At 37.2% G+C, this 25,935-nt stretch overlaps 1 protein-coding gene and 1 long non-coding RNA gene across 2 annotated transcripts in view; both read right to left on the reverse strand.

The window, feature by feature from the left end:
• The window catches only part of LOC107746590 (uncharacterized), a 26,168-nt gene extending 4,661 nt beyond the window's left edge, over positions 1-21,507 (reverse strand). The window contains exons 1-2 of the long non-coding RNA XR_001640714.1: positions 21,122-21,507; positions 3,306-3,309 (exon numbers count right to left, since the gene is read on the reverse strand). This is a non-coding gene — a long non-coding RNA (uncharacterized LOC107746590). The remainder of the gene's footprint in view (positions 1-3,305; positions 3,310-21,121) is intronic.
• The window catches only part of pcdh9 (protocadherin 9), a 284,972-nt gene that overhangs the window by 117,085 nt on the left and 141,952 nt on the right, over positions 1-25,935 (reverse strand). The window lies entirely within an intron of this gene.

The following is a 25,935-nucleotide window of genomic DNA, read 5'->3' on the forward strand; positions in this document are numbered from 1 at the left end:
CAAATTATAAAAAAATAAAAAATAAAATAAATAAATAAATAAATAAATAAATTGAAATATGTAGCAATAAACTATTTTTGTGAAGTAGATTTATTTTAAGAAGTTTAAATCCCACTCGTGTGTGGTTTCTTCTACACAAGCATAAATCACTATCGATTCATCTTAGAACTGGTAGGTCTGTCTGAAAATTTTTATTTTTATTTATTATTTTTATTTTAAATATTTATTTTTATTTTATTATTATTTATTTTATTTATTTATTGAAAAATGTCAGTATTTATTTCCGGATGCAAGCGTTGCGCTGTAAGGACTAAACAGCGACGCAGCCCACGTTTAACTGTGGATCAGGCCCTCAGTTAGGCCCGTCATGAGAACATGCCCTGACCTGGCCAACTCCACCCCTCCAAAACAGCAGCACCTGAAAAGGCCAGGCAGATGGCTGTCTAATGGAAACGGACTGAATTTGTGAAGAGGTTGAGAGAGCGAGAGCGAGATGCACAGGAAGGAAAAGAGAGGCAACATGAGGAAAATGGATCCTGACACCTGGGACGACACTTCCACCAAATGTCACTGCACTCGCTCCGGCCAGCGTCCCGAATCAGGACCGCACATCAGACTCAGACAGCCTGAGATTACGAGAGAAAAAAAGGAGAGAATGACAAAACCACTTGTCGCACAAGAGAAGGCGAGGACAGACAGAGAGGCGTGTTTTCACGAAGCGCCAGTCTCCCCTAGCGATGAGGGGATAATGTAGTGTTCAGTGAGTGTTGCCAGGTGCTAAACCTATTTGCTTACAGAAAAGCAGGATCGTGTCTCTCACCCTAATTCGGTGGCTCGCGCACAGGGCCGATGGCAACGCGGGGAACCCGAGCAGCCGTGGCAACCTGACGAGCCCGAGATTTATATCGAATTATATCGCTATTGGCAGTCGAACATTTGCAACCCGTCACATGGAGCGTTGTATAGGATTAGCATTGACAAACTACTGCTTTTCCTGGCCATCTACCCAGTTTCCTCCTCGCTTCCAGCATCAGATAGAGTGGGGAGGGGGCCATTCGCACATCTGCCAGCCTATTAGGGAGGTAAAACGGAACGAGTCATTAGTATGGATGGATTGTGTCCGAGCAGCTCTTTGCAAATCGGCACATGTGAACATGTTAGAGCGCCCGCGGACATCTCTGTGCACATATAATAAGTGTAATCTGCATCCCACTATCTTTCCGCAGGCAAGTGCACCTTTCCAGAGCTATAATCACAGGGATTGAACATAATCCCATTTGGATAGACAGTCACAGCCAACGTTAGTTACTCGCTCACATCCCTTTTCCCTACATTTATCTGGTCTTACGGGTGTGCGGCACGACCGAGATTTTTCAGTGCGAATAATTTTACAATACATCACAGTAACTGTATAGATCTTTAATATATATATATATATATATATTAACCAAAACAGCAGCACCTGAAAAGGCCAGGCAGATGGCTGTCTAATGGAAACGGACTGAATTTGTGAAGAGGTTGAGAGAGCGAGAGCGAGATGCACAGGAAGGAAAAGAGAGGCAACATGAGGAAAATGGATCCTGACACCTGGGACGACACTTCCACCAAATGTCACTGCACTCGCTCCGGCCAGCGTCCCGAATTAGGACCGCACATCAGACCCAGACGGCCCGAGATTATGAGAGCTAAAAAAAGACATGTCGCACAAGAGAAGGCGAGGACAGACAGAGAGGCGCCCGTCTCCCCTAGCGATGAGGGGATAATGTAGTGTTCAGTGAGTGTTGCCAGGTGCTAAACCTATTTGCTTACAGAAAAGCAGGATCGTGTCTCTCACCCTAATTCGGTGGCTCGCGCACAGGGCCGATGGCAACGCGGGGAACCCGAGCAGCCGTGGCAACCTGACGAGCCCGAGATTTATATCGAATTATATCGCTATTGGCAGTCGAACATTTGCAACCCGTCACATGGAGCGTTGTATAGGATTAGCATTGACAAACTACTGCTTTTCCTGGCCATCTACCCAGTTTCCTCCTCGCTTCCAGCATCAGATAGAGTGGGGAGGGGGCCATTCGCACATCTGCCAGCCTATTAGGGAGGTAAAACGGAACGAGTCATTAGTATGGATGGATTGTGTCCGAGCAGCTCTTTGCAAATCGGCACATGTGAACACGTTAGAGCGCCCGCGGACATCTCTGTGCACATATAATAAGTGTAATCTGCATCCCACTATCTTTCCGCAGGCAAGTGCACCTTTCCAGAGCTATAATCACAGGGATTGAACATAATCCCATTTGGATAGACAGTCACAGCCAACGTTAGTTACTCGCTCACATCCCTTTTCCCTACATTTATCTGGTCTTACGGGTGTGCGGCACGACCGAGATTTTTCAGTGCGAATAATTTTACAATACATCACAGTAACTGTATAGATCTTTAATATATATATATATATATATATTAATACATACTTATTACATAGCTTGGTGCTAAAGACGCTAATAAAAAATATGAGCCAAAACAACCAACTCACAGATCACAATATTAAAACATTTGATTCAAAGCAAAAATTATTACTAAAATAATTAGATTAATTAATATAATATGAATAATATTAATAATTAATTAATTAGCATAATTATTTTAAAAGGAAGTCTGCTTATATAATTTAATAAAAATGCACAAAATAAATTAGATATAATCGTGATGCATCGTGATATTGAATTGAATTGAATCATTAAAATTATAATCGCAATCGATTTGAATCGTGAAGCCAGTGCCGATTCACACCCCTACAGAATGCAAGTGGATTAAAAGTCCCACTTATGCACAAATATATATTTATTTGCTATAAAAAAAAACTGTATAGCAAAATTCATGTGACTGCATGCATTCTGTAAAAACTAATTTGCACCTGTGAACCTTCCCAGTCTTTACTCCCAAATTGCATTTAAGAGCTGATCTCTGAATGGAGTGCCATCAATTCAGAACTGAATGAATTATTCAGAATTCAAATATTCCGTCACAACAGCATCTCCTCCCATCATATGGGCGACGGGTCCTTTACAGGAGCAGGTGGAAAAAATAACATCACTTGACTTATGCAGGCAGTGGAGTTCATGCGCAGACGGCCGTCTCTGGGAGCCGCGATGATGAAGTGGAAATTTGTCACAGGGCTGCCCGAGCACCCGCGTGCCGTGAAGAGACCCCACGTGCAGGAGACGATACATGAATATGTATGCGCGGCCCTACAGCAACGATGCATTCACGCAAAACAAGCCAATCCACTGAGATGCGGTTAGAGGAACTGCACTTCGCTTTGGAAGTCAGGAGAAGCAGAGGACTTCATGCTCGGGTGATTATTATGTGAGCTGATAACTGGGAAACACTATAAGAACATGTGCAATATATGCAGTGTAGTTTATTCTGCCAACACAAGATGCAGCGATGATGGTGTGTCAGACCTTATCAATGTTATTATGGCTACTTTCACAGATATTTTTTACAGTCTGTTTGTGTATAAATTCACTTATTGCCCATCTGTGGATTTTTCCCCTACATGTTTTAATACTGATTTTGAAGGAAAATCAACAATATTTAGTGAAATGGATATATGAAGAGTGAAAAAGTGCCATTTTATCAGACTCATATGTTTATGTTCAGTTATTTCATAAATGGCAATGGTATAGAACCTATTCACACAACACATAGGAGCCTGATAAAAATTCTCATTTTAGAAGAAAATTTCACATTTTTGGCATTTGCATCTGAACTCTTCATATAGTGCTCGTATTTAATCAAATATCATCAATAGTTGAATGTAGTTGAAGTACAGAATTATAAATGTGAATATTTAGCAATAATGTGTATTGTTTACTTGTTTATCCCATGAATCATCTAGTATCAATTTATTTTATATTTAATAAAAATAATACATTTAACTAATAAAACTAATATACATATTAGTATACAATAAATATTCCAATTTAGCAATTAATTATATGAATTGAAAAATATGTATGCATATCAATAAACTACTGTTTATTTTGTATGTGTTTATTTATTTTATTAATTTCGTATTTTTTATGAAATTGAAATCCCACTCGTGTGTGGTTTCTACACATATATCAGCAAAGGATTCATAGTCATTTATCTATTGGTGTCAGTTTAAATTCACTTCTACTGTAGCTCAAACCTATGATCCTTCCCCACATTTCCGACGCTGATTTAGAAGAACAATCATGCAATATAAGAGCATGGTAAGTAAATAAATAAATATTCATTTTCTGCATACACTCCATATGCAATTCAAATGTAGGAAGTCCCATGCATTCAATAACATCAGTTGATCAATGAGAGGACATACAAGTAACTCGATTTTATATAATAAATAGTAAATACTCATTGCATTTAGACCCACATTTGAAAGCAGCCCAAATCTCAGAGCTTTCTTCGCTTACACATATGCAGCAAGATTCAATCTGTGTCAGGTGTCTGTAAAAACACGTGAAGTGGTTGACGGTGTAAATGCGGCTGATGACTGAGCAGACGTCATTACTAACGTACCGCCGCCGTCTCCAAGGACAACCAGCGTCTATCTTCAAGGACAAGGTAAATACCCACACACTTTACTATTATCTCTGAAACGGCGCGTGGGTGTTATTACCCCGACATGAGCCAAACGACATGGTCTGACCGGCCATCCGCTGATTGCTGGGGAAGTAAGCAGACTTCCCGCGGTGACAGATTGTGTCCTCCTTGACACGAATGAGCTCCTGAACGTCCAATAAATAACAGACCGATTACAGGTCATCAACGGCTCCTCACCTCTAGCGTCAGGTAATCACAAACAAACATTAAAAAATTGATCCGTTTTGCGGCTAAGAAATACAATTGATTCCCGCCTTAATAATTAATTTTATGGTCAATGATCTTAGCAACCGTAATTTCTGTTGGACCTAATCATCTGGAAAATAAAAATTGCCCAGACCGTTTTCTCCATTTGTTTGGTTGCCAAGCAGCCGGCAAATTCCCCTCAAAGCCGCAGTGTGTGACACGATCCCACCGCCTGCGTGTTGCCATGTGTCTGTGCTGCGACAGAGAGACTCAGCATATTGCTCTATGCATTGCAATTATACTCATTTTCAAGCACTGGAGGGCAAGAAAACAAACAGGAAATAGCTGATGTAGGAACAGCATCATTCTGTTGTTTCCGAAGCACACAAACACTTGTTCCATATGAATTAATAGAGAATTCTCAGTCAGCGCTTCCTACGCAATACTACTTTTTTTCCCAACATATTATGATGTTTACTACATTATAATACAAGGCACTACTACAAAACGTAATTAACCTGTAATTAGACTGTTTTAAGTTTCACTAAAAATAAAAATGTGAAATTTTAGGACCAGTTTTGACTCTGTGGTTCAGTGAGTCAAATCCGAATTGATTCAGTGAGCTCTCAATGATTCAGCCCAGGATTCAGACTGATGTTTAGTTGAAGCACAGATGCATGTTCCATAGGACCTCAAAAAGCTGTTCATACAGTATATTGCATGTTGCTGTCAAAATGCAATAAACTGTAGGCAGGACAATTGTAGTACCAGTTTTGACTCTGTGGTTCAGTGAGTCAAATCCAAATTGATTCAGTGAGCTCTCAATGATTCAGCCCAGGATTCAGACTTATGTTTAGTTGAAGCACAGATGCATGTTCAATAGGACCTCAAAAAGCTGTTCATACAGTATATTGCATGTTGCTGTCAAAATGCAATAAACTCTAGGCAGGACAATTTTAGGACCAGTTTTGACTCTGTGGTTCAGTGAGTCAAATCCGAATTGATTCAGTGAGCTCTCAATGATTCAGCCCAGGATTCAGACTGATGTTTTTATGTTCAGTTCAGTTTGATTTGCTACTTAGGTTGAATGGTTTATTTCAAATGAACTGTTGTACACCATTTATGTCATTGCGTTGACTATGGTATTTTGTTTTTGTTCTTTTCCTGCTGATGTATCACGGTTTCCAACTGTTTCCAACATTGAGCAACTCATCATATTAGAATGATTTCTGAAGGATCATTTGACACTGAAGACTGGAGTAATGATGCTGAAAATTCACATAACAGCAATAAATTATATTTTAAAATATATCCAAATAGAAAAGTTATTTTAGGTTACAATAATATGTCAAAATTGTATTAATTTTACTGTATTTACTAGTCAAATAAACACAGACTTGGTGAACATAAGAGACTTCTTTTAAAAGCATTTAAAAAATATTAAACCAATTGTAATAGTAGTTTAAGCACAGATGCATGTTCCACAGGACCTCAAAAAGCTGTTCATACAGTATATTGCATGTTGCTGTCAAAATGCAATAAACTGTAGGCAGAAGGGCACATGCAGCATTCACTCTACATTTGATTCCAGCATCAACACACAAATACCTCTAATGGAATCCTTTCCAAAATTAGAGGCTGTCAACCATTTAATGGCCACCATTTTTCTTGCATCAGTGACTTTGAAAGCCAATCATGACTGAAAAAAAACAATAATAATAATAAAAATAACTCGAAGCAGGAATGGACATTTACGTGCTGACATTTCTAAATACTAATTGCAGATGACAAATGGACTCGACTGAAGTCATTTACTTCAGCTGCTGGGTTTTCTATTTTAAAAAGTGTTTAGAGGTCAGAAAACGTACGCTGGGCACTATTTTTAAATATTCAAAATATATTTGCAATGCATATAAACTTTATTTATTTGATTATTTGTGTATTTGACATTTTGCATTAAATATTTTTAATTAGTTGCTTGGTCCAAATGATCCTCTGCAAAGTCATCTAAGCCATTGCAGGAAAAAAAAAAAAAAAAAAATATAGTTTTGTTTGTTTGCTTTTGTGCCAAAAACCCATAATTATTTTTCCATGGCTGTTCATCTCTGACCCTTTGAATCAAATGGGCTGTTTTCATGCTGTGCCTTTAAAATCCCAATGTAAATTGCTTCTTCGCATGTAAAACGAGCAACAAACTTTTCTGAACTCCAAGTTGGATCCAAGTTGCTGTTCCTCCATTATTCAAAAATAATAATGAAAATAATGTGCAAAGCCTGGACAAAGTGACAGATCCACAAAGCAAAAAATGATAATGTTTAAGGTTTCTGATCTCTGAAAACACATAATATACATGAGATCAAGCTGTCTTTGCCGCTTACTCTCGGTTGGTTATTTGGAAAACAGCATTTTTTCATACAGATTTTTATTTAAAAACATCAAAGAAAATCTGATTCCTCCTTTATCTCAGTTTGGCTTCGTACTGATTGCACTGGATGCGGTGGATCCTGCCAAAACATCAGGTAGCATAACAATAACGTTTCGATTCTGCCAAATCAAATGAATATGCAATAACAAGCAATCCGAAATTTGTGCAATGAAACAGTTTTAATATAGAGGCATGTTGGATTCATTCGTTCTCTGATTCCATAGTGTTTCCCATTTCATGATCTCATCTAAATGCTCATAATAAAACATTTTATATATAATTTATAAATTAGAATTGCATGCAGCATGCCTCTGTCTTTGATAATTGCCCCTAATTAAAATCATTAAAATCAAGATCATTATGGCTCCGAATTTTAGAGACCTTATTAAATAGCGACCGAGGTAACCATAGAACATGAACCTAAAACAATTACAACATCATAATAAGAAATCACAGAAATGATCTGAAAATCACATGCTATGTCATGCGGTTCATCTTGCTCCCTTTGCAAACATCTTAGCGTCTAATGCAGCGGTGTATTGGTATATAAAATTCTGCCTGAGGCCTTGCAGCCGAGCCAAAACAACTTAATGGATTAATTGGGGAACCAACAGAGTTAATTAGGCCTTAGGGGTTATGATTCCTTCCTACGTCAACCCTTGCTTCAGTCTCAACAGCCCTGCTGAGCAACCGCCACAATTAGCAGAGATGTTGTGTCAGTGTCCAAGAATTAGCAGGAGGAGGAGAGATCTTGGCAGCGGAAAGATGAGGAGAATGAGGCTGAGAGAAGGGGAAGCATGTCGCGTTCTGAGTAGGGTTGAGTGCCATTCCGATTTGGGAAGTAATTTCAAATTTAAAACACATTTTTTTTATTTTATATTTTATTTTATTTTATTTTATTAAACAAGCTCCCATAGGATACAAAATTGTCTTTTGGATTTTAAATTATGGTAGGACAAATTCATGTAACTGCTGCAAGTATTGTTTACATATTGTTATATTTAATACAAAATAAAAAAACTACATTATTATTGTTAGTAGTAGTAGTAGTATTGTCTTTATTTTGTATTAACTATCAAAATATATTAAAAAATAATAATAATTTGCATTTTTAAAGTAAATTATTATTATTTTATTATTTTACTTGTTATAAATTCACTTACAAATTGGAAGGGAAACAGTTTTGCAATTCTGAATTTTTCTCAACTGAGAGCAGATCATTACTGGATAAGCAGGAATGATCGTTCGGAGAACACGTCCTCATTCCATGCAGAAAAAAAAGGAAAGCTTTGATCTTAGCAGATGTTTGCATCCCGCTCAAACGATGACTTAGCACTTTCCGTGAATCTTTTTAAAGGGAAGCGCTCGTGTTTCTAGCCACCTACGCGGACACTGCGTTGAATTCCAATGCTGGAAATGCTAGCGGAGTCTTTTTCTGGCTGTGTTTATATGTATGTGCGTGTTTTGTGAAGATTGCTAGCGTCTCCTCCGCCTGGCGTCTGCTGTTTACCGTCCCCAGACCCCCCCCACACACCCCCAGTTAACGGATGCTCCCACACCCCCTCCTCCCTTCGCAACCGTCTACACGCGTCTGGCAGGGGCCAAATACTCTTCCTGGAGGACCGTCATTTCATTTCATTACTTTGTGCGAATCCACCTGCCCTCACTGCCTACTATTCATCCTGCGACAGAGATCAGCGTGTGTGAGTACATGTGTGTCTGTGTGCATATGTGTGTGTCCTGAGAGCACAGAAATCTGTTTGACTTCAAGACCAGATGTCACATGGTCTTTCTACTGAACCTCAGCAAGAAAAAATGCATACATGTTTATGCAAAGCCCTGCCATCATAGTTTCATAGGATGTGCATTACAGTAGGATCCAAAAGCATTTGTCAATACTAAGGGATAATTTGCATTTAAACCTGGAAATACATTTTAAATATCTAAGTGATTGGCTTAAATTAAAAATAAATAAAGATACATGACTTTATAGAAAATCAGTGGAAAATGGTGTAAAAATCAAAGGACGCCACACTGGAGATGACACCCTCATCTAACCACGTCCAATCAGTTAATTGTATACTATTAAGACTCAATGAATGGTTTTAGTACCGCACAGATGAATAATGTTTTAGGAGACAAAAGAGGCTGTATGCATTAACAAGAAATCTGAATACAGGAAACTAAAGGAAACCACTGAGCACTTGTAATTAGCAAATGGGCAGAAGTGATAGAAACACCACATTGCTGCTGGTCAGGTTCATTTAGATCGCTTCTTATCATCATTCTTATATATCAGCATCAGCTCTAAATGACCCATCCTCCCTACTACGTCAACACAAGACAACCACATATGTATGATTGATAATGCCTAATAATATATGACTGAACTATTATGTTCATAAGTAGTCCAAAATGGTTTGAAATGGACAGACTAATTACGATTTAAACAACACACCCACTTGGTTAAATATGCATAAATAAATATGCATTCATTCATTCATTCATTCATTCATTCATTCATACATACATGCATACATGCATAAATAAATTTATACATTTTACTGCATTATTTAAAATGTATTGCATTACTTTAAAAAATTGTTGCTGCAATAATAGAGTAACATGCATATGTTTACATTTTTCACAATTTGTTTATGTATTTATTTATTTAGTAATTTATTTTGTTTGATTGGTTAAATATGCATAAACAATTAATTATGCATTCATAAATTAATAAATAAATTGTATTGCATTATTTCAAAAATAATAACTGCAATAGAGTAACATACAAATGTTTACATATTTCACAATGTATTTATTTTGTTTGATTGGTTAAATATGCATAAACAATTAATTATGCATTCATAAATTAATAAATAAATTGTATTGCATTGCATTATTTCAAAAATAATAACTGCAATAGAGTAACATACAAATGTTTACATATTTCACAATGTATTTATTTTGTTTGTTTGGTTAAATATGCATACATATTTTTTCATTCATTTATTCATAAATAAATAAATACATTTTATTGCATTATTTAAAAAAAAATAACTGCAATAGAGTAACATGCAAGTGTTTACATATTTCACTATTTATTTATGTATCTATTTATTTAGATGGTTGAATAAGCATAAATAAACAGTCATTCACAAATAAATAAATAATATAAACAAACAAACAAACACAAACACAAAATTGGAAACACTTCAGGAGTTTCGAAGTCGTCATCGGATTGGTTGAATTATACAGGATTTCCGGGAGACGTGTGTGTCGCGTTCTTTAACGTTCTGCCTGGAAACAAAGATGCCGGGACGCCAAACCCCCTCACGAAAGTAGAAAGCCGTCGTGTTTACAACTGTGACGACGAGCGCTTATCAGGATCAACCAAACGCTGGGTTTTCAAAAGTATGTGAAATATTTAAAGTTTGCGGCATAGAATCTTTAAAATGCGTCCGAGAGTTTTACACACCGGTCTGTTATTGTGGCGACATTTCCACGCCCGAAACGTGACGCTGAACGAAACGAACTGGGATTGGTTGTTTGACATGTCAGTCAAACTGCCTCATGGGCGGGCCTTAGCCAATTAAAGCTGCCATGGATTTCAGACCTTCAGCCATCAGTCTGAAGGTCTGGCTACGTGAGACTATAAGTCTTAAAACTAACTATTACTATGTATATAGTAATACGGTTTATTACTAATAAGCTCAAAGTAGAGACTCTCTCTCTCTCTCACACACACACACACACACACACACACATTCTTTTGAGTATGTTTGTTTCAGTTTTTACCTGGCCTTTCCGTTGTTTAATAACTCTCAGAGTTTCTAAAAAGGACATGAACACACATTATAAAAGGAACATTTTGACATTTTTTTCCGTCTCATTTGTATTCCTGTCAGAAAGCATGTGATTTGCAGGATGCAGTGGCTTAATGTGTTAAAAAGTGTAGACTGTACATTTTCAGATTTTTGTTTTCTTGTAGCGCTGCTGTAAATAGCACAGCATTAATGAAACGGCCGAACTCTGAGTGCGGTGAAATTTTTCATTACATGACAGCAGCCATTTGTCATTCTGAGATTTGTAATTAATGAAGTTTATCTGCATTAACTCTTTTGATCCATCACGCTCATGTCTGCCGTGAAGCATATTTTCTGGGCTGAATATCGAAAATAAATGGCACTGTAAATGCATGAAAACAAACAGCTGAAATGTGCGCTTCAATCAGCATGATGGTCTGGGTCACAACCTCACAAAGAAGCCCTGACGATCAGCCAAATGTCTGCCAAACGCGCAAACAAATTTATTTAAACGTTGACATGATGTCGAGCGGTCAGGCATGTGAGCGCGTTCTCAGCCTCAAGTCTTTCTATGCATCTCAAAGTTGTTTAAATCCACTGATTTCCCTGTCATAGCTGATTATCAATAAAACAAATTAAAGTCGGGTAAGTTCTCAGACACCTCAGCAGAGGAAGGCCCTTCTGTCTCAGTGTCTGTTTTCGTCCGACTGTAAAACAATTGCCCGTCCAGACCTGATGAGCGGCAGAGATGGTGTCTACAGTGGCCCGAGGAAGTCGTCCCATGGCTGGGCATGAGATTGGAAAAGCCAGCTCCTGGTTCGCTCGAGCTCCTGGGAAATTAAGTCAGCTTGTATTGAGGTATTGAAATGAAGTATTGAACACGCCTCCCCTGACTGGTCCAAACAGATCGAGGTAGAGACAGCCAATTCCCTTTATGAAAGGAACGAGATTTAAGGCCATCCCATGAGACCTCTGGGCCATCTATAATCCCACAATACCTCCGTACAGTCACGGTGAATATACCAGATTCATTCTGGATGTCTTCCTCTTCAGACACACCCAGTTCAAGTCTATGAGAAAATGCTAAAAGCACATAAAATTACTGAAAGTTAAACTGAAATTAAAATGAAAACTCAAAATATAAATAAGTCAATTTTAAATATTAATAAATACTGTACTGATTTATATCCTCATATACTCTTAAGAAATAAAATAAAATCAAATATTATTTAAAAATACATAAAACTTTCAGCAGTACTATAAAATGGACCTAAAATCAAAATGTGAAAATGATTAGCGTAGGCATCAGGAGGTGGAGGAATCTATTTTGGGTTCAGACAAAGTAATCAAAGCAAGTGTGAAAGCAGCTGTAAAAGTTTGTGTCGTTAGTTTTTTTTTCCAGGACCCTAAAGATTCTATGGTGGATAAATATTGAATTCCCACACATCAGTTGAGGTTTTCTACAGTGCTTTTGTAGTACTCAATCCCACATATAAAGGAAGTATTTGATATAATTCTGCTGGTTTTCCATTGCTGAACCCACACAGCCCACCAGTTAATAACATGATGCATAAACCCCTGTCTACTCTTGTTCTACTCATGGCAGAGGAACGTCAGGCCGCTTTCATTCTTTATCCAATTCTAGAACATGATTGTTTCCAGCCCACATTTGCAGTTCAGCCAGAGTGTGCTAGATTGACAGTTTTAGGGATGTGGTTGAGTGACAAGCAGTGGATTTATTAACCCAAAAGTGACCTTAAAGCCTCCAGGGAGGGTTTGCACAGAATACAGCATTCCGAGTATAAAAGAAAAGGTGAAAGAAAGAAAGAAAGAGACTCAAGCCAACACTCCTTTCAACCGAATTCCAAAAGTGAATTTCTCACAAAGGACTCTATTGTTGCATTTTCCTGAGCATTCAAAAGGCCGTTCGGCACAGTTTCCAGCTCACCTCTGTGTAAAATGTTCATTCTGCACCTGACATCCCGCCATAAGAGAGGTAATAGGCATCTGTGCTCACAGCGGAACAGCGAGGGACTTCCTCTCTGACAGGAAGCTGATGATATACCTGTCCTGCTGAAAAGCCATCTCCCTTCCCCTGCCAATCACCATATTACATTTAGCATCTAACTTAGAAAAAAAAGCCTCGCTTCCACCATCAATGAAAGTGCTCTATTTACAGTATATTATATAATATTATAATATAAGATAATTATAAGATATCATAATATGTTATTACATGATTATTATTATTATTTTTATTAAATTATATTAGTACTAGTAGTACTATTAGTATTTTCAAATAGTATTATAAAATATGAATGTATATACTACTACTTTTAATACTAGTACTACTAATACTAGTACTTAATAATACTTAATACTAGTACTACTACTACTACTACCACTACTAGTACTACTACTACTAATAATAATAATAATTATATATTTTAATAATACATATGTAAAATACTAAATATCATAGTACAATATTATTTTATAATACATAGTTCTACTATTACTACTGATAATATAACTGCATATTATTACTGTTTTTTAACATTAATATTATTTATGATTTATATTATTTATTAATTATATGTTATTTATAACACCATCAATACAAGGACGACTACTACTAATACTACTACTAATGTAATCAGTATTCTTTCTATAATTTAATTTTTAATTATCAGTGATGGTGGAAGATATAACAATTGTTCAAGTGTAATAAGACAATAAGAGCATATAATATAAGATTTACAACATAAAATGCATTATATTATTAGTAGTAAAAGTAGTAGTAATAGTATAAAATGTGAGTGGCATTTTTCACTATGATGCTGAGGTATTGTGGGTGGTTTCTTATAGGCTCAAGTCAAAAGAGCCCACCACCATGTCTTCTGATATGGCTTTAACGTAAGTCAAGGGAGTTTTTGCCCGTTTTATTGCCCACCAAGTGAAAATCACAGGTAAGCACACCTTACTCCCAACAAGCCTTACAATTCAAGGTATCATCCATGTCCGCAGCGCAAACAGCGCAGCTTACACACCAAATCTCTAATACACATGCAAGCAATACTAACAGTGCTGACTGCATTTGTAAGCACCACTAATAAACAGAAAAAAAAAACAATGCCACATGATGCACGCATGTTTTGTTCCAAACTGACTCATTGTGGAGGAGTGAGTGTTTGAACGCGGCCCTGGTGCTGTAATTCTGTCCGGTTCCAATACGAAATCTCTTATCTGATATCTCTTTCACTCAGTTTCTCTTTCTCAGCTTTCTCTGGCTCTGTAATTCCTCTGGGCTTAAATAAAGAGATAAGGCATCCAGTGTACGTAATGGTGTGCACCCACGCAATCCTAACTAACTGCGCTTCAGTCCACACGGACCACTGCCAGTCCATGGGAAACCCCACTTCATAGTGTGTGAGTGTGTGTGCGTGTGTGTGTGTGTGTGTGTGTGTGTGTGTGTGTGAAATTCCAAAGCTCTGAGCTCTTAGTTAATGCCTTGGTTTACAGCCAGTGTAATATATACATTTTGAAGAATACTGAAAAGTACCTCCAATCATTCAGCTTGTAGAAATAATAGTCCTTCATACTGAAAATCAAAGTCAAATGTATATTATTATCAGGCCTGCACAGAAGCTACACCCACATATTTCATATCTATCTATCTATCTATCTATCTATCTATCTATCCATCCATCCATGCCAACATTCAACATCTTGACAAATTAGCATGACAGTCAAATTAATATAATAAAACATTTATTATATATTAATTAAATAATAAAATATATGAATGAAATATACTGATATATATACAGTGTATATATACACTCACTGGCCACTTTATTAGGTACACCTTGCTAGTACAGTGTGTGGTGATGCAATGAGTAAAGTTGCAGCCCAAAGCAAGACAGATAGAGCTGGCTGTGAGTATGTGTATGCTGAAGATAAATCAATTAAAATGAGCTCGTCTGACAAGCGTTTGTAACATGCAGCGCTGGTTGAGGTGGATAGCGATGGTCTCACATTCACTGTGACACCAGATGATCCAGCTGCTGTACCCGACAGGGAATATTTAACAACTCACACCTTCATATGAGCGCCGGGGTTTAATCTTACACATATAGAGCATCTTGAGAAAACGAAAAATAAGAATGGCGTTTTTAAAGGGGCCAATCACAGAAAATACGATTTTCCAAGTCATTTACATATAGAGGTCTTAAAGGTACAGCAGCAAAAACAGGCTGCTTAATTCCAAGGGTCAGAGAGAAGGTGGAAAGTGTCACGCAAAACTAAATTATAACTGCGAGAAACCTTGAATAGCCTTATAACTTCAGGGGAAAATGCAAAAGCATTTGCACTTCTTCCAGCATGTACGTATATTTTACTTAGGAGCAGAAATGCATTCCCACCTTATGGAATCTGAGTAATAAACAACTCTTGCATATCTATGCGCTAGAATATTATCTCCGGCTTCATTCTACATTCTAGAAACGAAAAGCCAGGGTTCTCATACATCAAAATCATTCCAACAAACTCCTCCGAAACGCACGGCAGCACCATAACACATCCGTATGCGGCTCGTGCATGAAATATTCCCTGACACGCACGCTGATTTGAATGTTAACGTATGAACCATACGTGCTTCTACTGAAATACGGCAGCTGTTTGCTATTCATCTACTCCTGTCCTTCTGTATTGTCTTCACTCATATCTCAATGGACTGTGTCTATTGTCCCGGCGTGCATCAATGCGATGTCCTCCATTACTCGCGTGCCACTGAGGTCGTCCACCTCAAACATCAAAAGAATGATAAGCAGCCGTGATTCAGAGAGATGCGTGTGAGAGGCGGCCCCGCGCATCACAATATCTCAGGGTCATTACACTGGGCAAGGATCAATACAAGAAAAATCACAAGTGATTGGGCCTGCCACTCAAGACGAAATGCCCAAACCTCTCTTGTGTCATGCGACGCACTCTGGGCCCTGAGAGCGCATTCATCAATCCTGCTTTAATGTGCTTAACCTAACGAGCGCTGTTTAGAACGAGCGGGGGAGACTGTTTTGTTGCAAAGTTATTCAGGCCAACTCTTCCCTTTGAAATGGATCGGGATGACTAAGGCAGATCATGTCTGCTCCCTTTATCTTGATCTTTTAGAGAAGAGGCTTGCGAGAGTGTAAGTAGAAGACGATGTAGGTGACATGCTAAAATGGGCTCTGTAACAAAACCTAGCGAGGTGCTTTGCTGCGTACCGTCTACATAGACAGCTGCCAGCCCTGTTTTGGAACACTCTATATAGGCAACAACTAATGTGCCACAGGGTTTGGTGTTAACATCTTGCTAATGCTGTGTAAGGCATTTCCCGAACATCACACCATTATATGAGAGTCGTAAAAAGCTGAACCATGGCCAGCCAGGCGGCAACTTTCTCCAATGAGTTCCTGTCTCGCTCTGCTTATCTTTACAAAGAAAAAACGGAGCTAATGATTTGCCAGGAGGTGGACCTCGAATTCTCAGATCGAGTTCTTTCAAAACCTGAGCTAGAAATAAACCTGAATGAATTAATAATAATTAATTCCCTACAGTTAAAATTAAGTAATCAAAGTCATTACAGCTGTGATACTCTAATAAGCATAAAAAATACACCACATAAATATTGAATAAACTATTGAATTGTAACACTTTTATATGTAGCATTTTATATTTTTATGTAACATAATATAGTATATAATTATCGTTCAAATGTTTGGGGTCAGTAAGATTTTCTTTTAAACATTAATATTTAGCAAGGATGCATTTAACTGTTTAAAAGTATAAGTACATATGATTTTTAAATTGTTACAAAACAGTCTTTCACTTTCACAGTAGCACATTTGTTTTCAACATTAATAATAAGAAGAAATGTTTCTTGAGCAGCAAATCAGTATATTAGAATGATTTCTGAAGGATCATGTGACACTGAAGACTGGAGTAATGATGCTGAAAATTCAACTTTGATCACAGAAACAAATTATACTTCATAAAATATTCACATAGAAAACAGTTCATTTAAATTGTAATAAAACATTTCACAATATTACTGTTTTTAGTATATTTTTGATCAAATAAATGCAGCCTTGGTGAGCATAAGAGGCTTCTCTAAAAAAAAAAACATTTTAAAAATGTTATTTTATACTTTTATAGTTCGCATCTTAGATGGATTTCATCACTGAGCTTGATACAATGCATTCTCCTATTGCCAAACATTGGGTAAAGTAGTCCATATTTAATTTAATTCTGTAAAATTCAGAACAGAATTTAATTAGCGTTTATTAATTAAATGCAATGGTATTCAATGGATGATTTATATTATAAATAAATATAATTTACACTATAAACGTATAATCACTATAAAAATATAACAAATGTATTTGCCATATTGGATGAATTTCTTCACTCAGTTCAATGCAATACATTCTGGGCCTGTCTCATCTGTGATACATATGTTGGTGACTTTGACCAAAATTATTCTGCTTGCCTTGTGGAACAGCCTTTGTGTCAGGAGTGGGACTATGATGCCTTAAAATGCCTCCTGCATAGGCAGCTCACTAGGTTTTGGACCAGAGCCATGGTCTCCCTGGAGGTCTTGTTCAGGCATTAAAAGAGACAAAAGAGGATCAAACTTTGGTGGTAAAGGTGCAAACACTCTTAAAGTCACCTCCCATATGTTCCTCTATAGTCTGTGTCCACAATGCCAATCATTTATGACCTTAAAGACACGGGCACACTCTCTGCCCAAACCATAATTACTGAACATGGACAAATTGCCCTTGGGCTAATTTTAGATTGAACACCAAATGTGTCAAGTTCAAGTTTGACTTGTTTAACATGTGTTCTGCAAAGTGGTGCAGGCTTATTATCTGTATGGAGAACCTACACATTTCTGTATAAGACTGCATAAGACGGTCCACATTCACATTAACCTTTTTTCTTTCCCTATTACATGAGCATAAAAAGTTATAAAAAATGTATTTTTGATCCAAAATATGATCCATAAACATTATTTTGGTGGTCTTAGCTGCCTGGAGTCCGTCGAATATGGCTGCTGAGTGAGCCAACTTGCCTTTAAGGAACTTTGTTTACTATTTATTTTACAAAACTGAATAATGAACAAGACTGACTCTATTACACCAAAGTATAAGAAGGAGAGGGGAAAGGAAAAATGTGCACAGCCACTGCAGTAACAAAAACTATACGTCGTCTTGCTGCTTTGATTACAAGATACATGACCATAATATGTAAAATTCATACTGATTTAAAGCAAAATTCAGAACCTGATGAGTACATCCTCTCATAGGAATATATATGTTGAATTATAAAACATACTACTTACCTTATTCAATGGATAACACTGTGAATTGCTCATAGTTCAGTACGGTGCTCTTTTGAAGTTAACGAGTTTGCATCAAACTGCTTTAGTGAGGGAGCATTTGCAATAAAAATAAATGCATTAAAATGCAAATTTGGCATCAAGCATGTAATGCCATGCAAGGTGTAGTATGGTAGAGCAGGACACATGCAAGCCATTGAGAGAATCCTACACACATGATTTAGAGTTAGCTGAACTTAATGAGTGTACATCCGCGGATTTCCTCAGTTAGCTCTTTCATCTTCAGCGTCTTGCCTTGACTTTCATTAAAAGGCTGGTAGTGGAGCGCAGGGAGCTGAAGGAATGTTTGCCTTAGCGATTTCATAAAGCAAAGAGGCCTAACCAGCTTGTACAGTACTTCATTCACACGAAAAAAACAGTGTTCCTCTGAGATCATCCACTATTATCACAAGGAACTTGATTCACAACAATTTCCTAGAAAGTAAATATTAAAGCAGGAGCTGTTCCGATGGAGGAGAAAACATAGATGTGCAGTGAAGGAGTGTCAGATGAATGACTACCTTCAGAGACAGCATCCTAACCCCAAAGATACCTAAAGTCATTTAAAACACTCCCTATGGGCAGCAAACTTTTGAAAATTGCATAATGTCTATTTCACGCGTGCCTTGTAACGTTTTCTGAATTTCTTCACAGTCAGTAACCACTGCTGAAGACTATATAAATGCACAATGCTGTAAATGGATCCTACCTGTTTGAAAGAGTTTCTGACTCAAACTACAGCTCACTCCAAAATTTATGTCACTCCAAATGTTGACAATTTATGGCAAGGAACTTTTGTTGTTCGAAAAGTTATTATTATTTTCCCCTCCACACAAAAGCAATTTATTTATTTATTCTATTCAAGTATTTTTTTTTTATTATAGTTTTAGTACTATAATAACCTTGGAACTGTTTCGCCCTATAAGTATTAATAAGCAAACAAATACATGAAACAGGTCATTGTGACTATTTCTTGAAACTGCAACTTTATTTCTCAAACCTTTCTCAAAAATTCATTTTTTTTCTGTTTTTTTCCCCCTCCCTCTCTCTTTCTCTTTTTTTTTTTTTACATTACGTTCTTTATTTTTTCACTCTTCACTCTACATCTCCCCCATTGACTTCCATTCAAACAGAACTGCCTCCTACCGCATTATGCATTTTTGAACAGAGTTCGAAGGTTCACCCTGGGGGTAAGTGCTCCATTTTCACGTTTGTTGCAATGAGTTATAGGATACATGTGATGCTGCCTTAGATTGAGGCCAAAATGTGGCATCTCATAATGCAGCGTAACTGTTCAGAACAGCCTTTACGAAGTGCATCTTCGGTGTCTTGAAATGTCACCTATGCAGATCACCACATTTTGAAACAGATCCATAGATCGGGAGAAGGAGTAAAGATGAGGATGAGTTAATTTGAAGTGCACTAGACTGCTATGCGTGCCACTACCAGCACATAATCTTCTCAAAATCGGTGAGAACTTATTATCTCGAGCGTCTGACTGTGCTATGGAAGCCCTGTGATGAAATTTGGCTTTTCAAGACTCATTCATGACAAACCCAAAGCCAGTCAGAGCGTGATCATCGGCTGGATTTGTGAATCAGGGAAAGGTGCTCTGTAATGAGGTGGCCACTGCTGCAGGCACTCCCTCTCACGGCACCGCTAATGCTCTAATTGGATTATTATGGTCATAATTAAGGACGGAACACACAGCGAAGAGCCACATAATCTACAGCTCATTACTGTTGTTCAAATGCAAACAAACAGACGTGGCAAACAAGATTTATAAGACACAAAGGGGACGTCTCTGCTCAAATATGAACTGCTCTGTGTGTGTTGTGACAGATGGCTGAGGGCAGACTGTGTGTTTCCAAAGCAGTGTGCATGTCTGACCCACAATATATGGCTTATCTTTAGTTTTGCTGTGCGATGATGACACATATGCATGCAGCTCATTCATGATTTCCTTAAAGGGGTCATCTTCTGAGGCATCACAATTTCCTTCATCTTTTGAAATAAAAGACTTCAATGTTCTATGAAAAAATACTGGAATCAAAAACCCAACTACGCTGAAAAAAAAACAGCATTCTGATGAATTTCTGACATAGAGACACCAAATCGTAACACTTTGCCGGACAAACCTAACTGGGTAATCCACAACTCAAGAAGGAAATAAGACAGATAACAATATTGAAGGGAAGGAAAAGAGTAAAATGAGCAGAAGTCTGTCCAACTCTGTGTTGTTTCTGGCTGTGTGTAGCACCTACAGCTCTGCAGTTGAGGAATAGGCCAGTGCAAACTGTACTGGACTTGACAGCAAACCCCTCTAGTAAGTACACTAAAAGATTAATTTTACATGAGATAATACAATACAATACAATTTTATTTATATAGCACAGTTTAAAAACAACCGGAGTTGACCAAAGTGCTTTACAACACTATACCAACAATAGGCAAATTGCAAAATTACACATTAAATATACACAGAATATACACAAGCTGTAAAATGTGTGGCGTTCCTGAGAACAAAGTCAAAGACAATTTGTCATGGGATATCGAACGCCAACGAAAATAAATAGGTCTTTAGAGTGGATTTAAAAACAGACAAGGTTGGGGCAGTTCTGATGTGAGAGGGGAGACTATTCCAAAGTTTTGGGCCGACAACAGAAAAGGCACGGTCACCTCTCGTTTTTAGCCTTGTCCTAGGAACATGCAGCAGGTCAGAATTAGTAGATCTTAGCGATCTCGACAAAGTATGAGGCTGTAACAACTCGGTTAAGTACAGTGGGGCCAAATTGTGAAGAGATTTAAAAACAAAAAGTAGAATTTTAAAATCAATTCTGTACTTTACTGGAAGCCAATGAAGTGATATTAAAACCGGTGTAACAGTCTCATATTTGCACTTTCCAGTAAGAAGCCGAGCTGCTGCATTCTGGACTAACTGCAGACGAGAAACACAGGACTGAGGAACACCAACATACAGAGAATTACAGTAGTCAAGCCTGGATGTAACAAATGCATGTATTGCTATTTCAAGCTTCTTTAATGATAGAATTGACTTCACTTTGGAGAGAAGCCGGATATAATAAAAACAGGACTTAACAACGGTACTTATCTGCTTGTCAAATTTAAGGTTATTGTCAAACCAAACACCCAAGTTTCTGACACAGGTGGTATTGTATGGTGATAGAGATGTAGTTTCAAAATCGTGTAAACTATGATCATTGAATGTTGAATGTGTGATCAGATAAGAATGTTTACAAGTCTTAAAGGGATAGTTCACTCAAAAAAAAAAAAAAAACTGTCATCATTTACTTCCCCTAATCATTCTAAACCTGCATGAATTTATGGAACACAAAAGAACACACATTTTGGAAAATGTGATCATTTCAAAAACACATTAATAAATGGGTTGGTTGGTTGGGTGGGTGGTTGGTTGATTGGTTGGTTGGGAAAAGTCAAGACATGAGGGTGAGTAAATTGCCTCATTCTCCAAGGCTGCACCCTCTGGAGGTCGCATTTGTCAGCCACATACGTCATCAAGGCTGTCTCATTTCAGAAAAGCAACCATTACTTTCCAAAGTAAGACAGAAATTACAGCAATTTAAATCTAACATGTGAGTTTTGAATAGTGAATTTTATAATGGTTCTCTGAAATGAGACCGACAAATGTGACCCCAGGGGGGTACAGCCTTCGATATAAGACACAGCTAATGATGAAAAGTACATTATTTTAAGTAAACTATATATCCCTTTAAGAACACATTATAAACAGCCTGCTTAATTCTAAGGATTAGAAAGGGGTCAGAAATATACATATTATTTCCGGTGGGAAAAAAAAGTGAAGCTCGGGGGAGGGGAGAATAAATAATAAAAAAAGTATTATCTGACCCTCTAAGGACATAAAGCACATTAAATATCCACACCCCAAGGATATCCGTACATAACAAAGCACAGATTATTATAACCGCACATCTAAGACATCTAAGGTACAGGTCTGTCTCTTATTCCCTAGCTCTAGCACAAGCTCTCGTTTTCCACGAAGATCAGAGCGCTGTCAATCTCAACCTGGTCATTGCATGAGGGATGAAAGAGAAGACATGTTTCACTTGCGTCAGAACAGTCATGGAAAGAAAAGGGCCACATTCGGATGCGTTTTGCACCCGCTACGTTCTCTCTCTCTTTCTCTGACAGCTAATTATGAAGTTTACATCCGTCTGTGCTGTGAAAGTAGCTGCTTTATAAAAGTGTTATAGAACCCCATTACTCCAATGCTCGAAATAAATGGCGGTTCGAGTAGCAGGATTGCTCTCTTCCGAACGTGCAAATCAAACGCAGTCGTTTCATCCAACTCTCCAGAGAAAGAGAGCTCATGCAGACTTTGATGTAGGCCCGCAGAGGATACTGCACCGACTGTCACGTCAGTTGAAAACATAGTTTTAGGGCTTTTTTATTATTAGTATTATTTTAAGCTTTGGTATAAAATAAAGACAATAGATTGTTGGCTCCTTTTTTAAATGGCCTTCTGAACCGAGTATCCAGTTTGTATGTGTATGATCTTACTCGAAAAAAATTAACAAACAGATATATGAACAACATTTTTCTTGTCAGGCGAAACAAAACACTTCTAGTTGTGGTAAACAGCAAACATGACTAATATAATATTCAGAATGGAATAAACAAAAAGCTAGGAATGCATTGATATTAATAGGTTTCTTCCTCAGTTTGAATGCCTAATACAGTTCATTGTGCATTCAGGCTACCTGTCATGAGACACCAATATAACAAGGAGGGCGATTTATCCGGCAGAACGGCGGAGCTGAGTCCCACGCAGGACTAAGAAGATAATAAAGATTCATTTGTCATTAAAATGAAAGACTAGAGAATCTTTGCTTTTACTCTGTTCCTTATGAGCTCGCTGTATATTGAGGATAATGGGCTACATATCATCTTTCTGGATCCTCAAAAGAAAGCCTGTCCTCTAATTTGGTCCTCAATTCGAAGGTTTATCTTTCAGTCATCATTTACTCACCCACATGTCGTTCTAAACCAGTATGATTTTCTTTCTTATGTGGATCACAAAAGCTGAAGAAAATTCTGGCTGTTCTTTTCCATATAATGAAAGTGAAAGGGAACAGGTGCTGTCAAGCTCCATTAAAAGCATCAAAAAAGCAGTCAACACAACTCATGCACTGCATTAGAAGTCTTGCATACAATAGTTTTAGACGAACAGACAATATTCTCTGAAAAGGTTTTCAAACCATATAATAGTTTTGTTTGATGGACAGACGATATTCACCAAATATATTACATTATAAGTCTTTAAATCCATACAGTAGCTTTATGTGACTAACTGATGATATTCACTGAAATTTTTACATTATAATTCTTCAAATTCACACAATAGTTTTGTGTGACGAACAAACGATATTCATTGAAAATGTTATAAGTCTTTAAATTCATAAAATAGCTTTGTGTGACTAATAGATGATATTAACTGAAATTCTTACATTATAAGTCTTCAAATCCATACAATAGTTTTGCGTGACTAACAAACGATATTCATTGAAAATGTTACAAGTCTTTAAATTCATAAAATAGTTTTGTGTGACTAACAGACGATATTCACTGAAATTCTTAAAAAGTAGTCAATACAGCTCATGCATTACATTATAAGTCTTCAACTCCATACAAAAGCTTTGTGTGACTAATAGCTGATATTCACTGAATTTAATCCATACAATAGTTGTGTGACAAACATATGTGACCCTGGAGCACAAAACCAGTCATAAGTAGCACGGGTATATTTGTACCAATAGCCAACAATAAACTGTATGGGTCAAAATGATCAATTTTTCTTTTATGCCAAAAATCATTAAGATATTAAGTAAAGATCATGTTCCATGAAGATATTTTGTAAATTTCCTACCGTAAATATATCAAAATTTCATTTTTGATTAGTAATATGTATTGCTAAGAACTTCATTTGGAAAACTTTAAAGGCAATTTTCTCTATATTTACATTTTTTTGCACGCTCAGATTCCAGATTTTCAAATAGATGTATCTCCTAACAAACCATACATCAATGGAAAGCTTATTTATTCATCTTTCAGATAATGCATAAATCTCAATTTCAAAAAAAGGACCCTTATGACTGGTTTTGTGCTCCTGGGTCACATATGATATTCATTGAAAATCTTCTCCTCCAGAAGATTCAAATCAAATCAAATGTTTTAGACATGTTTTTGATTCGATGACCAAAAGTCATTGACGCCAAACCTTATGCAACCTATCTGAGAGCAACTTTCTTTTATAGAATAGAGAGCACAAGTTATATGGCCCATTCTTATAATACTTTCCCCACTGGCTTTCAATGTATGGAAAAGAGCAGCTAGTATATATATTTTTTTTAAAAGGCACCTTTTGGATTCCATAAAAAGAAAGTCGCAGGGGTTTTGAATGGCATGAGAGTGAGTAAATGATGACAGAATTTTCATTTTGGGGCAAATTATTCCTTTAACAAGGTGAATAAAGAGAATGAGAGAGAGTGATGAAGTATCTTTATCACGGTGAAGTGAGATCAGTCAGAGGTTCCATAGATCAAAGTTCTTACTGTCACCAAAGCAACGCCTGAAGCGTGACAGAGCAAGTGTGACAATCACCCTCGGCAGGGTCACGGTAACAGCAGACCTCAGCGAAGGCAAGATGGCTCCCCACTGAAAAAGACACAGATTCTCCTTCTTTCCACACTGAATGCACGACCATGTCTGTGACCTTGAGAGTCAGAGCGCTCTCTGAAGAGCCATTCCATTAGTGTTAAACAGGCAGCGGCACTTTGAATCACAGATATTCTTTACAGATTTTCTTTTTTTACATCCATCGTTAGTCAGCGGCTAATGAGAATTATTCTGTTTAAAGTCAAATAAGACCATTTGCAATGCATTTTCTGACAAAAAATGTAATAAAATAGAACATGGTATCTGATATTACCCATTGGGAACTGTTTACAGTCAAAGGATTGAAAGTATGAAGTCATTTCAGAGTTATGGGTCATTGATGAAAAAATGGAGTTTAAAACACAACAAGCTCTTAGAAAAGTATTCACGATGGTTCTATATTATTTTGAAGAACTTTCACACCATTTTCAACAAAACATTTTGTGATGTAACCATCAAGAAAAAGCTGTATTTTTCCTACACCTTGAATACATGGCGTCCAAATCATTAAAGGGGTCATCCGATGCCCATTTTCCACAAGTTGATATGATTCTTTAGGGTCTTAATGAAAATTCTGTAACATAGTTTGGTTAAAATTTCTCAATGGTAGTGAAAAAAACACCTTTTTACCCTGTCAAAAACAGCTCTTTTCAGAGCAAGCCGTTTTGTAGCATTTTCCTTTAAATGTTAATGAGCTCTGCTGACCCCGCCCCTCTCTTCCGAGCTGCTCTCAGAGA

Source organism: Sinocyclocheilus rhinocerous, unplaced genomic scaffold (assembly GCF_001515625.1).
Source record: "Sinocyclocheilus rhinocerous isolate Xijiao unplaced genomic scaffold, SAMN03320098_v1.1 scaffold588, whole genome shotgun sequence".
In the NCBI taxonomy this organism is placed as follows: Eukaryota; Metazoa; Chordata; class Actinopteri; order Cypriniformes; family Cyprinidae; genus Sinocyclocheilus; species Sinocyclocheilus rhinocerous.